The sequence below is a fragment of the Typopeltis vanoorti genome, chromosome 11 (genome assembly GCF_054136105.1).
Source record: "Typopeltis vanoorti isolate ZY-2024b chromosome 11, IOZ_Tvanoo_1.0, whole genome shotgun sequence".
Taxonomy (NCBI): domain Eukaryota; kingdom Metazoa; phylum Arthropoda; class Arachnida; order Uropygi; family Thelyphonidae; genus Typopeltis; species Typopeltis vanoorti.
In genome coordinates, this window is record NC_143559.1 from 100,952,117 (window position 1) to 100,967,062 (window position 14,946).

General features: G+C 38.1%; 1 protein-coding gene and 1 non-coding gene across 2 annotated transcripts in view; one reads left to right on the top strand and one right to left on the bottom strand.

Annotated features, from left to right (window-relative positions):
• Positions 1-14,946, bottom strand: part of LOC150101877 (serine/threonine-protein kinase ATR-like) — an 860,597-nt gene that overhangs the window by 454,716 nt on the left and 390,935 nt on the right. The window lies entirely within an intron of this gene.
• On the top strand, positions 8,940-9,021 carry TRNAS-AGA (transfer RNA serine (anticodon AGA)). Its single transcript has one exon. It is a non-coding gene; the product is annotated as a tRNA-Ser (tRNA).

Sequence of the window (14,946 nt, forward strand, 5' to 3'; positions counted from 1 at the left end):
AATAAATATAATGGTCAAGTGTTTTACTTCTGACCCAGCTCTCAGATCCATAAGTTAAAATTGGCTTGAACACTGTCTTGTATACAGCTAATTTAGTGTTCCGACTAATTTCTCTCTTATTCCATATGAATTTATTCAATTGACTTCCTACCATACCAGCTTTGTTGATTCTGTTGTCTATTTTCATATTTAATTTACAATCTTCACTAAAAATCGTACCTAAGTAGCTGAAATATTTTACTTGTTCCACAGGTTCCCTGTTCACAACACAGTTGACATTTTCAACGATTCTACCTATTTTCATTGTCTTTGTCTTTTTAATGCTGACCTTCATACCATATCTATTACAACAGTTATTCAATTTCATCAGGGAATCTTGCAAACTTGTAGTGGATTTATTTAGAAGTATAACATCGTCCGCATGAAGCAAAGAGCTGACATTAACATCTCCAATTCTGATATCATGTTTAATACCACTTTCCTTCATAATGTGATCCACATAGATAATGAATAACAGAGAGGATAATGTACATCCTTGTCTCACACCAGATTTAACATTAAACCATCTTCCTGTACTTCCTTCAATTCTATCTGCTGACTTACAACTCAAATAAAAACTACGTATTGCTTGATATAATGCCCCGTTGACACCATGTAACTGTAGCGTATTGAATAGCTTCTCTCTTGGCACCTTGTTATATGTCTTTTCCAGATCAATAAAACTTAAATACAGATCTTTGTTATATTCCCATGCTTTCTCAACTATTTGTCGCAAAGTGAAGATCTGATCCTGACAGCCTCTATTTGGCCTGAATCCAGCTTGTTCTTCACCAAGCTTTTCTTCCACAATTCTTCTCAACCATTTCTCAAGTATACTTGCATAGATCTTGCCAGGAACACTCAGTAGGGAAATACCTCTGTAATTCTCACATTCAGTTTTATTTCCCTTTTTATATATTGGTACTATTAGAGCTCTACTCCAATCATCGGGAATTCGTCCCTCTGTCCAGGCTTTCTGAACTATGCAGTGTAGCCACTGTAAGACTTTTATATCACTATAAAAAAAAAATATATATATATATATCTTATCTCATCTTCCTTTCCCTCTTTTACCTTGTGGTGTCGACAGTTTATTAATCATCGAACCTCAAACCATTCACAGGATAAGGTGGTCAGCCCTACGCCCTGGTATATCCTATGTCTGTAGTGTTGAGTTCTCAAGGATGGTTTGCCTGCTTTGTGGGATGAAAAACCCCAGGATAAACTGAGGAAAAAACCCTACTGTCCACTCTCAAGATCGGCTAACTTGGCTATGACTGAGAAAGATCCTTTAGCTCTTCACGTCACCGACAGGAATCAAATCTAGGACACTCCTTTCCCAGGCATATGGTTGCAAAGCGAACAGCCCCTAGGCTAACTGAGCGAACATGTATATCTTATATGCCATTCAATTTTATTAGCATTGTAAGCCTACCACTAGAAGACTGAAAGGATGAAATGGCATAATTACCCATATTCATGCTTCATACCTATACTAGCACATGCAACATTTTTTGCCTCCCCTTCCAAACAACAACAAAAAAAAATCATGTGGGTGTGGAGGAAAAACCAAAAGCACATGAAGAGTAGAAATTGACTAACTTAATTCTTAGTTAATTCTTAGATTCTTTGTGCTGATAGTGGGAAAAATGAACTGTAGTGAACAGTACTCTGATTAATCACTACTATATCCAAATTGATAGATGTAATACCAGATTTAACACCATCCTCCACATGCAGAGTGAAATGTTTAAATCATACTTGCAGTTTAAATACTCCTCTCAAATCTATCTTTTTATTACTTATCACTTATTTTTATATACCTATAAAAAACAGTTCTTGTGGAAAGGTTTAGACGTTGGTTATACATTCTTACTAAATAGCTTAAGGAAATTACAACATACAATAGAATATAAATTAAAATAAATTTTAATACACTTCCAATATTTCGACAACGTCACGTTGCCATTTTCAAGAAACTTAAGAACAAGACACATGCATGCAGGCACAACAAACAGTAAGTGAGGAAGAAGCAGGAAGCTATTATTTCTCCTAAAGTCCTGATGGTGCCCCCTAGCGGGCAATGTTGGTATTCTTTTCAGCGATTGGGCTGAAGGTCTTCTGATGTAGGTTTCTCAAATTTGAGGCAGTCTCATGCAGCCAAATTTGTTGAGGTTTGGATTGTTTCTTAGGGCTGAAGCTGATTCCATGAAAAGCCTTTCATATTTGTATTTACTACGGTGTATTATCGTGGCTTTCTTCCACCGTATTTTATGGCTGGAATACAGCGCATGTTTGCAAGACCAGAGTGGCTGTACTGGTGAAACTGGATGTAGAATCATCCTGCTTAGTTCCTCATTTACTGTTTATTGTGTGTTGTGCTTGCGTGCGCATGTATTGTATTTAAGTTCCTGTGATAATGTAAAGGTGATGTTGCCTAAATACTGGAAGTGTATTAAAATTTATTTTAATGTATATTCTATTGTACGTTGTAATTTCCTTAAGCTATTTAGTAAGAATAAAATACAGTTGTACAACAGCAATAGCATGTACTACAGTGCTAATTTTTCCTGGTGCCTCAATCCTCTGTTTGTTGTGCTACGAACATTGACTCTGATAGGTATCTGAACATTCTAGACAATGCTTTCTACTTTGACCTGAACTGACCATTGTCTCTTTCAGCAAGACAATGCACCATGTAATGAGGCTGCTGCTGTAACTGTGCGGTTTGTGAACATGTATGTTGTCACAACACATGACTGGCCTCCACAGAGCCCTGATCTCAACCCTATTGAACATCTATGGAATGAATGGGAGGTTTGGGTAATGTCAAGGGATGTCTGGCCCCACAACAAGTCAGGATCTCATTACATGCCTACAGAAAGAATGGTCTAAAATTCCCATTGTTCACTATCATATGCTTGTGGAAAGTATGCCTCATAGGATTGCTGCAGTCATTGCAGCAAAAGGAGATCCTAGATCTTATTAAGGTGGGCACCATGGCTGTTTGTTTTTCATATGGTGTCTACTGACTTCTTTTCAAGCAGTGTACATATATGTATATATATATAAATACACACGCGCACACACAGAGGTAGGTGTGCTTAAGGATCAAAGCTATATAACTGAGAGAACTCCACATAGCCTTTAAAGGAATGCAGAGAACCGATCAGGGATTGTGAATGTCCAATCCTCACCTTTTCGTGGTGCCCCCCCCTCCCCCCTGTTAGGTACCAACCTGGATACTGAATGAACGAAGATGGGCTGCCAGTTTGGGATGTAGCCAAATAAACTGCACTCTTATTGGCTTAAACCAAAATAAAAAATGATGGTACAACAGGACAGTTTCATGCCGGCTGGGACATTCGCCCGGTTAAACAAGGTACACCCCCCCCCCCAAGTTGTTTTCGCCAGGGAACCAGGGCAAACAGCAAAAAGTTGGCTACTGGAACAAATCCTAAAACCGACTCCAACTCAACACCGCCAGAGTTCAAGATCGGTACTATTAACATAAGAAGCCTGAATGGCAAAGAAATGGAGCCAGCTGAGGAATTAGATAAGTACCAGTTCGACATAATAGGGATGACTGAAACAAAAAAGGCAAAAACTGGTGAAATCTTTCTGAGCAATAAATACAAAATGTTATATTCAGGCAATGACAATCAAGGAAAAGAAAGAGTAGCCATAGTATTCAATACTAAATATGAGACTAATCTTTTCAAATGGCAGGCAGTCTCAATTAAAGTAATGTGGGCAAATATAAGAATGGGGAACTGAACAATAAGACTTTTTTGAGCCTATGGTCCCACAGAAGGTTCTACTAAGGTAGAAGTCGAGGAATTTTTTTAGGCTTTAGAGAAAGCAACTGACACAATGAAAAAGGAAAAGTTCATCCTTGATGGGGAACTAAATAGCAGAGTAGGAAATAATTGTCAGACATACTAAAATATATTGGGAAAATTCGGAGAAAAGAGCAAAACAAATAATAATGGCAAATACCTGTTGGGTTTCTGCTCAGGACATGGACTGGTTATTACTAACACAATATTCCAACATAAAAATGTGCACAAATTCACATAGAGAGAAGAGACAATTAATATGAAAAGTCTCGTTGACTATGTTATTGTTGATAGTGATGTTTTCTCCCTGGTGCAGGACACCAGAATTTACAGAGTTTACTCTGTACCAGAATTTAGTAGAGAAGATTTGAAAGTGATCGCCCTTTAGTCTTGAGCAGGATAACTTTGAATATCATACTGAAAACAAGTACATGTAGAAAGTTTTAAAGTGAATAAAAGTTGAGCAGCTTTCAGGTGTGAACTGTAGACTAAAACACACAAACATTATTGAAGAAAAAATAAACGAATTTGAGAACAAGAAGTAAACCTTGGTGAATCAGTGGCAAACGCTGAAGAAAAAACTGATTAAATCAGCAAGAGAGGCATAGTGAGGTTGTCTGTAAGGATAGAAAAATCAGAACTCCATGGTGGACACAGGAAGTTAAAAGAGGCAGTGAAAAAAAAGAAGAAAGCATATCAAAAGTTCTTGGCAAATAAATCAGCTTGTGCTCTTAGAGAATATAGAGACAGAATTCTTACACAGTATTTAGCTTTATTACAGAGATGTAAGAAAGCTAAACACTGTGTAAAACTAGCTAAACAAAAGTCATGGGAGGACTTTGGTAAGAACATAGAAAATAAATATCAAGATGGTGGCAAGATATTCTGGAGGTTGTTGAAGAAGCTCAGAAATGGAGGAAAGAGCGATGTAAAAGGAATTAGAGATGATAAAGGTGACATGAAAACAGGAGAAAAAGATATCCTTGAGGTATGGAGTAATTACTTTGAAAAACTGCTAAATGAAACAAGCAGTGATGATAACACAGTGGTAAAAAACAGTGGGCAGGCATGCAGTCAGGAATACATATCCATACTTCAAGTAGAAAAAGTTACCAAAAGGCTGAAATGTGGAACGGCAGCAGGAGTAGATGATATTCAATCAAAAATGCTCAAGAATGAAGGTATAAAAGTCTAACAGTGTCTGTACTGCATAGTTCAGAAGACCTGGACAGAGGGACGAATTCCTGGCCTTAAAAAGCGAAATAAAACTGAATGTGACAATTACAGAAGTATTTCTCTATTGAGAGTTCCTGGTAAGATATATGCAAGTATACTTGAAAAAAGTTTCAGAAGGATTGTGGAAGAGAATCTTGGTGAAAAATAAGCTAGATTCAGGCCAAATAGAGGCTGTCAGAATCAGATTTTCACTTTACGACAGATAGTTGAGAAATCATGACAATATAACAAAGATCAGTATTTAAGTTTTGTCGATCTGGAAAAGTCATATGACAAGGTGCCAAGAGAGAAGCTATTCAATACGCTGCAGTTATATGGTGTCAATGGGGCATTATATCAAGCAATACTTACTCTTTATTTGAGTTGGAGTCAGGAGTTAGAATTGAAGGAAGTACAGGAAGGTGTTTAATGTTAAATCTGGTGTTAGACAAGGATGTACATGATAACTAATATTTAAGGAATTTGATTCCCCCACTTACAAACTAGCCAAGCATTTAGCCAAAGCGCTCTCACACTATACTGGCAATACACCATCACACACAAAAAAACTCAGCCCACTTCAAAGCCAGTATAGAAAACCTTACACTCCAACATAATGACATAATGGTCAGTTTTGATGTCTCCTCCCTATTCACAAATGTCCCCCTCAAAGAAACCTTAGAGCTAATCCAAGCTAAATTTCCTCCCGATATCTCAGCCCTATTTCAGTTTACAATGAACTCAGGGTATTTCGTTTGGCAGGAAAAATTCTACAAACAGATAGAGGGGACAGCCATGGGTTCACCACTTTCCCCACCCTTGGACAACTTCTTCATGGAGACGTTTGAAGAAAAAGCCTTAAACTCAGCCCCACAAAAACCTACCATATGGCTTCGCTACGTTGATGATGTTTTTGCTATTTGGCCACATGGCCCGGATTCACTCCTCTCCTTCCTAACACACTTGAACAACCAACACCCTAGAATCTAATTCACCATGGAAAAAGAGGAAAACAATAACCTCCCCTTCCTAAACACACTAGTCACCTGCCAACCTGATGGCACCTTGGTTTTCTCAGTTTATAGAAAACCCACCCATACAGGCAGATACATTCACCAACAATCCCCCCCCCCCTCCCTCACAACAATATGGAGTTATTAAAACATTATTCAACAGGGCAAAAATAATCTGTTCTAATGATCAAGCCCTAACCACTGAACTAAATCACATCCGTGACACTTTCTCAGCCAACAGCTACCCTCTCCAAAAAATCCAAAAAATACTTAACCCAGTTATCCACAACCCACCACCCCCTCCCCTTCACAAAAAAGATTACTCTAAATCCATCACTATTCCCTACATCCGAGGCACCTTGGAAAAAATCAATAAAATCTTAAAAAAACATGACTTGACCACTTGTTACAGACCACATAGAAAACTGGCATCCCTTATCTGCTCCACCAAAGACCAACCACTTCCCCTAGACCTACCTGGTGTATACCAGGTCCCTTGCAGCTGTAAACTGTCCTACTTTGGCCAAACAGGCAGGACAGCAAATATCAGAATCTCAGAACACAAGGATTACATCCGATTTCACCAGTACAGCCACTCTGGGCTTGCAGACCACGCTCTGGATACTCGCCACAGAATAAGATGGAAGAAAGCCACAGTAATACACCACAGCAAGTTCAAGTATGAAAGACTATTCATGGAATCAGCCTCGGCCCTTAGGAACATGCCAAACCTCAACAAATTTGGATGCATGAGACTGCCCCAAATTTGGGAAACTTTTATCAGAAGAACTTCAGCCCAAAGGCCAAGAACTACCAATATAGCCTGCCAGGGGGCACCATCAGGACTTTAGGAAAACGCTAGCTTCCTAGCTTCAGTCTCATTTGCTGTTATTAGTACTTGTGTGCACGTGTCTTTGTAGTAAGTTCCCAAGAAGATGGCAACGTGACGTTCACCGAAATATCGGAAAGTATATATTAAAGTTTATTTAATCTATATTTCTAGTATACGCTGTCAATTCCTTAAATATTAGTTATCATGTTTAACCAGCATATACTCTCAACAAGAACAAGGATGTACAATATATCCCTCTGTTACTCATTATCTATATCGATCACATTATGAAGTGGTATTAAACCTGATATCAAAATTGGAGATGGTAATATCAGCTCTTTGCTTTATGAGGATGATATTATACTTCTAAATAAATACGCTACAAGATTCCCTGACTATAGTGAATAACTGTTGCAATAAATATGGTATGAAGGTTTGAGCATTAAAAAGACAAAAACAATGAAAATAGCCAGAAACATTGAAAACATCAACTGTATTGTGAATGGAGAACTTATAGAATAAGTAAAACATTTCAGCTACTTAGGCACGATTTTTAGTGAAGATGGTAAATTAAATATGGAAATAGACAACAGAATCAACAAAGCAGGTATGGCAGGAAGTCAATTGAATAAATTTATATGGAATAAGAGAGAAATTATCCAAAACACTAAATTAGTTGTATACAAAACAGTATTCAAGCCAATTTTAACTTATGGATCTGAGAGCTGGGTCAGAAGTAAAAGTCTTGACCAAAGACTAGAGATATGAGAGTCCTGAGAAAGATTAGGGGCATAAACAGATGGCATGAATGGCAATATCATATTAAAAACGAGGATATTAGGAATGAACTTGACATTGTCAGCATCAAGGAATGCTTTAGCAAAGCCAATCTCAGGTGGTATGGTCACTTAAACAGAATGAGTGAGGAAAGATTAGTAAAACAAGTGTTCTCTGCCAGGTTCACAGGAAAAAGACCCAGTGGAAGACCAAGATATAGGCAGATTGATATCGTAAAAAGAGCCTTAGAAGATAATGTTGGTGTCTTGACCGGTAACAGACTGATTTGGAGGAAAATTGTATATAGGAAGTTAGTAATGATGTAAGTTTTCATGTAGCACTATCATTATCCTGCACCTCTTGAGGGTATATATCAGGAATTTGATGATGATATATATATATATACAGTAGTGTGCAAAGGATTAGACAATCCAACTCTGCTGTACAAACCCAAAATTGCTTGCTTTTTCAAGCCATTTCTGGTCATATGCAGGTTTAACACTGGGCAATGGAATTCATTTACTACCTCAAAACATTCACAGCATTACTCAAACTAACAGCCTGTAAGTAAAAGTGTCTGGAAAGCAAGCCAGAAAACAATTCAATAATGAAGTGATGTCTACAAGAGATAGCATGCATAAGACTTGTGATACAAATGTATTGACTGGATTGAAACTTCCACTACTCAGTGAAATTCCTCATTCAACAGTGGAAATGACTTTCCAACATTGGTTTCAGTAAATGTAGAGTTTCAGTGGATATGTTCACCGAAATCACAAATGAAATTGGAGATGTTGTTCAACAACTATACCCCCCCCCACACACACACAAATGGACCAAAACCAGTTACTCATTATCTGAACTATAACTATCCTAGTGGTTCAGATGTTTAAGAAGGTATTATCATTGGCCAGTTATATCTTCCAAACATTCAGACTATCAGCTTAGAGCATGAAAATATCAGTGTATTTTCAAAAGGGGAATGCAACACACTGGAAAACAATGCAATCATATTAATAGACAACAAAATGCATTCCAACTAGAAGGCAGATATTTTAAGCAACTATTATAACAGCTTTACTAAAAGTAAGCTTCAATAAAGGCTTTACTTTACTGTATTCTCTGAGAAAATAAAAAGAAAATTATAAAAGTGAAGCAATCAGAGCAAAAGAATTCAATATGATAATGGTGATATGAAAACCAAAGATATTCTAGATGCCTGAAGCAGTCGTGGCCGAGTGGCTAAGGCGATAGACTAGAAATCTATTGGGGTTTCCCTGCGTAGGTTCGAATCCTGCCGACTGCGATTTCATTTTGGGTGGCGCTAGTGTCCTTGGTAAATGTGGCGGTCGAGTTTAGCTAGTCTAGAAAACGTGTTTTTAAAGTTAAATATAGTGTGGCTTTTTGTCACAAATTGTGCTGCAGTTGTGCATCGGTTAGAAACAAGTGTCCTTCAGTGGTATTATTGTTTAGAACTGTGTTGTATATATTGTGTTTTCACTGCCATTTGTTTCACTATATCAACGTGTAAAGATGGCGTCCAACAAGAACCGTACGTCAGCGGCGCGCAGGACTTCTACTACTACACGAAAGGCTGGCTCAGCGTTAGATTTTTCGCAATGGATGCGTTGCGGAAACTGCTACATGTATGCACCGAAAAATGTGAAGGATCTGTGGTCGGTCTGGCAAAATGAGAAGAATGAAAATGTCGACGTATGTGAGAAGTGTCGGGATAGGCTGGAGCGTTTAGGAATGGAAGCTGACATCGGGACCGTAGCGGAAGAACTTCGGCGGGAGTTTATGAAAATGAAAAATGACCTTCATCTTCTTCATGAGGAAGTGGAAGTGATCGGTAAGGAGATACTGGAAGTTAAAGCTGAGTTTAATGTGTTAAACAGAGAAATTAGGACTATAGAGATTACTTTAGTTGAAGTAACTAGAACAGGATTACATATGGGTGAGTCTTTGGTGAATGATTCAGTAATAAATAGAATGGGAGTGATTGGGAGTCAACATAATAAAACCACAAGTGGCCTAGAAGAAATGAGATGTAGTGAGAGTGGGGGGGTAAGTAATAGAGAGTTGAGTAATGAAGCTGGGAGAGTCATGCTGAATAGTGTAGAGAATGGGTCCATAAGTGTGGACTTGAATGAAGTTAAGAGTGGTAAAATATATGGTGATTCTATGATTAAGGGTATGGAGAGTGGTATGCATGAGGAGTGCTTGGCTGATGGGACAATAGAAAGAGTGGCTTTAGCAATAAAGAGAGGGCATGAAGCAGACAAGATGATAGTTATAGTGGGTACGAATGACCTGAGAGGTAGTATAAATCGGGTAGGAAAAGATTTAAGAACATTATTAGATATTGTGAAGAGGAAAAGTGTCAATGGGAGAATAGTGTGTGTGCTGCCTCGTTTTGACAATTACGAGTTAAGTAGACGAGCAATGATAATGAATGATATGATTGCAAGAATGTGCAGAAAAAGAGGTCTGGAGTTTGTTGATGTTTGGAGTGTGTTTGAAGGAAAAAGGCAGTTGTATGCTAGAGATGGACTACATCTTAACATGGAAGGACATAAGCGATTGAAGAAGTTGTTTTCTGAACAGGTTGAAGTTATTGGGCAGGGAAACTAATATTGAAAAGGTTGAGTGTAAGAGAGAGAAACTTTAGCACTGATTGTGTATTTATTGATCCTTATAGGCAGAATAAATTGCATAAGAGAGGGGATAAAAATCGGCATAGGACTACGGTAGTTAGTGACTTATATATCAGTTCTAAAGCCGGCACAAGATCTAGAGGGAATCTGCAATTTTTGTATACCAATGCTAGAAGCATTCGAAATAAGAGAGAAGAATTTTTGGCATTAGTCAGTGAAATCTCAAAAGTTGTAGGCATTAGTGAAACTTGGCTGTCAGCAGAAGATGTGGTCACTGGAATTGAATGTGATGGGTACAGTATTTTCAGGGAGGATAGAGAAGATAGAACAGGAGGAGTACTGTTGATGATAGCTGATGTGTTGCAGCCAAAGAAAGTAGTATATATCACGATGATAGACATGTGAATGAGAGTTCATTTGAGGCAGTCTGGTGCGAAATAGTGACCAACGCAACCAAATATACAGTTGGATGCTGCTATAGGCCAGGGAGTACGGGGGGAGATATTGAATTCATGCATCAGCAACTTAGTGCAATGAGTTAAGGCTTAGTGATTATTATGGGGGATTTTAATTATGGTGATATCAATTGGAAGGAGGAAATATCACGTAGCAAAAAGGAAATGGAGTTCATACATCTTCTATGAGATAATTACTTGAAACAGCACGTAACTGAAGGGACACGTGGTGTGAGAGTGTTGGACCTGGTTATTGGTTCAGAGGTTATATGCATAAGTAAGGTGTCCTCGTTACCTCCAGTTGGTGAAAGCGATCATGTGGTATTGACTTGGGAGGTCGCAAAATCTGTGGATTTTTCTATTAAGAAGGGGTATATATACTTGTACGGAACTACAGGTTAGGCAATTATAACAAGCTTCGGAGTGAGCTTGCAGCCATCCAATGGCAGAACATATTGCAAGGGAAAGATGTTAGCAGTGCTTGGGATAAAATCAGCGGGTATCTGAGGAAAGCAATATCAGATTGTGTCCCCATGGTCAGGAGGTCAAACAAGGCAGGCATTAGATGGATGAGCAGTAGTATCAAGCTTGAACTGCAAAAAAAGAAAATGTTATGGAGAATTTACAAGGAGAAAGGCGATCAGGACACCCATGAGCAGTACAAGGCTCAAGCTAGGAAGGTTACCAGCATAGTAAGAAAAGCTAAATCAGATTATGAGAAAACCTTAGCCAAAGAGATCAAAGGTAATCCCAAAGAGTTCTTCCGCTATGTGGCAAGTAAGAGGAAGAATGACTTCGGAAGGATAACCTTAGTGGGTGCTGATGGTATTGAGGTGACAAAATCAGATGTAATAGTCGAGTTACTGAGTGATCACTTTTCAAAAGTATATCACCCAAGTGAGGATATCTCTATACCTATAGCAATACCTAATGTGAGAATTGAAGCTAAAGAATCAGAGGTATTAAATATATTGCAAAACTTAAATGCAAACACTGCGGTAGGCTTAGATGGAATATCAGCTCGGGTGTTGCGTGAATGTGCAAATGAATTGTCAACCCCTCTTACCTGGATATTTAATTTAAGTTTGAACTCTAGTATGGTCCCTAGGGAGTGGAAGTTAGGCAAAGTGGTTCCTTTGCATAAGGGTGACTCTAAAACTGCGGTATTGAATTACAGACCAATCACCATCTCAGGAGTAGTGGTAAAAGTATTGGAAAAGTTGGTTAAAGACAAAATTCCAGAATGGGTGGATCAGGATATGATACTCTATAGAGGCCAACATGGTTTTGTTAAAGGTAGATCCTGCCTTAGCAATCTATTAACTATTCATAATAGGATAACATCCGAGTTGGACAAAGGAACTGGCTACACAGTGGTACTTCTGGATTTTGCTAAGGCTTTTGACAGGATACCCCATAAAACACTGTTACACAAATTGGAGCAGATGGGAATGGATATTAAATTGTTGATATGGATAGGAGAATGGCTCAGGGAGAGATACCATAAGGTGGTGTATGGAGGAGCCGAGTCCAGAACGAGGCAGGTGACCAGTGGTGTGCCTCAGGGCTCTGTGCTTGGGCCAATGTTGTTTAATTTGTATATAAATGATACAGGAAATGGCTTAAAGGGAGATATTCAGTTGTTTGCTGATGATGCAAAGTTGTGTAGTGCAATAAAAAATCAAGCTGACGTTGAAAGTTTGCAGGATGATTTAAATAAGCTGGTAAAATGGGCAAAAGAAAATGGATGTCAGTTCAATGTGGAAAAGTGTAAAGTCATGCATTTTGGAATTAAAAGATTACCAGCTGTGTACTACATCGATGGAAAGGTACTCCAAGAGATTGATGAGGCTAGGGACTTAGGGGTATTGGTAGATAGGGAGATGAAGTTCAGAGGACACATTGCTAAGGTGTCCAAGATTGCACATAGGATTACTTGGTTGTTGAGGAACACACTGACATCCAGAGATAAAGAGGTTATTATTCCCCTTTATAAAACATTGATACTTCCACATTTGGATTACTGTGCTCAGGTCTGGTCACCTGGATTCCTTGGAGATGAGGAGGCTGTGGAGAGGGTTCAGAGAAGAGTGACCAAGTTGGTGAGTGATATAAAAAATGCCCCCTACATTGATAGATTGAGAGCTTGTGGATTGCAGAGATTGGTTGATAGTCGAAGAAGAGGTGATATGATAGAAACATTCAAATTACTAAAAGGTTTTTATAGGATTGATGCAGGGGAAATGTTTCAGCTGTGTGATAGTGATGGAAGAACAAGAGGTCATCTGTGGAAATTAAAGAAGAGTGTGGTTAACAAAGGTGTCAGAACAAGGTTTTTTGCCTGGAGGGTGGTGAATGAGTGGAATTCATTGCCTGACTTAGTTGTGAGTTCTTCGTCTGTAAATGAATTCAAGAAGAGATATGACAGATATTGTTTTGCTAGTTTGGGTCTCCCGCGATGAGTCTACTGACGCCATGGAGATACCCGTAATAATAATAATAATAATAATAGTAATTGCTTTGAAAGATTGCTAAATGAAACACGAAGTGACAGAACAGTAGTAGAAAATACCTCAGAGAAATGCAATCAGTAGTACATATCAATGCATGAGGAATATAAGGACATCAAAAAATAAAGTATGGAGGGACAGATGGTGTAGATAGTATTTGACCACAGTGGTCAAATATTATCTACTCCAGCCATCTGACCAGGTCATGCAGTCAGAGGGCTGAATTCCAGATGATTGAAATAGTGCTTTCATAGTATCTATCTATGAAAGGAAAATAAAATTGAATATGAAAGAATAGGCAAGATAAAAAACGAAGAGATAAGAACACAGTTATCCATAATTAATATAACAGACGACATCACAAACTATAGAAAGAACTGGAAAATCCACATTGAAAGAATGAATGAGGACAGATGGCCAAACATTGTCTGGAAATATAAACCAAAGGGACACCAATCAAGAGGAAGACACAGAAGATAGATGGGCAGAAGAATTTTTAAACCCTTTGAAACATTACAGGCAAACAATTGCCTAATATTGGAAGCCAAGAAGAAGAAGAAGAAAATTGAATATGATAAATTACATTACAAAGAAATTTCTTTGATGAGTGTTCCAGGGTAGGGTTTATGCAAGCATACTTTAGAAAAGGGTGAGAAAAATTGTTTATGGGAAACTCAGAGAAGAACAAGCTTGATTCATGCCAATAGAGGCTGTCAGGATCAGATTTTCATCATAAAAGAAATAGTTGACAAATCAAGAGAAATAAAAGAAATCTGTATTTAAGTTTTGTAGGTTTGAAAAAGGCATATACAAGGGTGGTCTGAAAAGTTCTCGGGCTAACAATGAAAAAACGAATTTATAATTTCAAAATTATTTTTATTTTTCAACATAATCTCCCTTAAGACTAATACATTTATTCCAGTGATGCTCCAGTACCATTCCTGTCCCTGCAATGGTTCTCAGTAAGATTTGCAAAATATCCATCTACAGCTGCAATCACTTCTTAATTCTAAGAAAAATGCTGACCAGCGAAGAAGAGTTTTAGTTTTGGGAAGAGATAGAAGTCAGAGGGAGCCAAATCTGGGGAATAGGGTGGATGCTCCAACAATTCATAGTCCAAATCCCTTAATTTTCCCATTGTCAAAACACCTTTGTGGGCAGGTGCATTGTCCTAATGAAAGATGATTTTTTTCTTCTGCAAACCAGGTCTTTTCTCGCAAATTTTTTCATCTAGTCTGGTTAAAAGATCGGAATAATATTCCCCAGTTATTGTTTTACCCTTTTCAAGATAATTAATAAACAAAATGCCTTTAGCATCCCAAAACATTGATGCCATCACCTTTCCTGCTGATGGAACCAACTTTGTTTTCTTTGGCACTGAACAACCGGCTTCTGTCCACTGTTTTGACTGCTGTTTGGATTCTGGTGTGTAATGGTGAATCCAAATATCATCCATAGTAATAAATCGACACACAAAATCAGTTTTCTTCTTGCTAAAAAACTACAAGCACTGTTCAGAGATTATCATACGAGTGCATTTTTGATCTGCTGTGAGCAAGCAAGGCACCCATCTTGCACAAAGATTTTTCATATGATATTCTTCATGCAA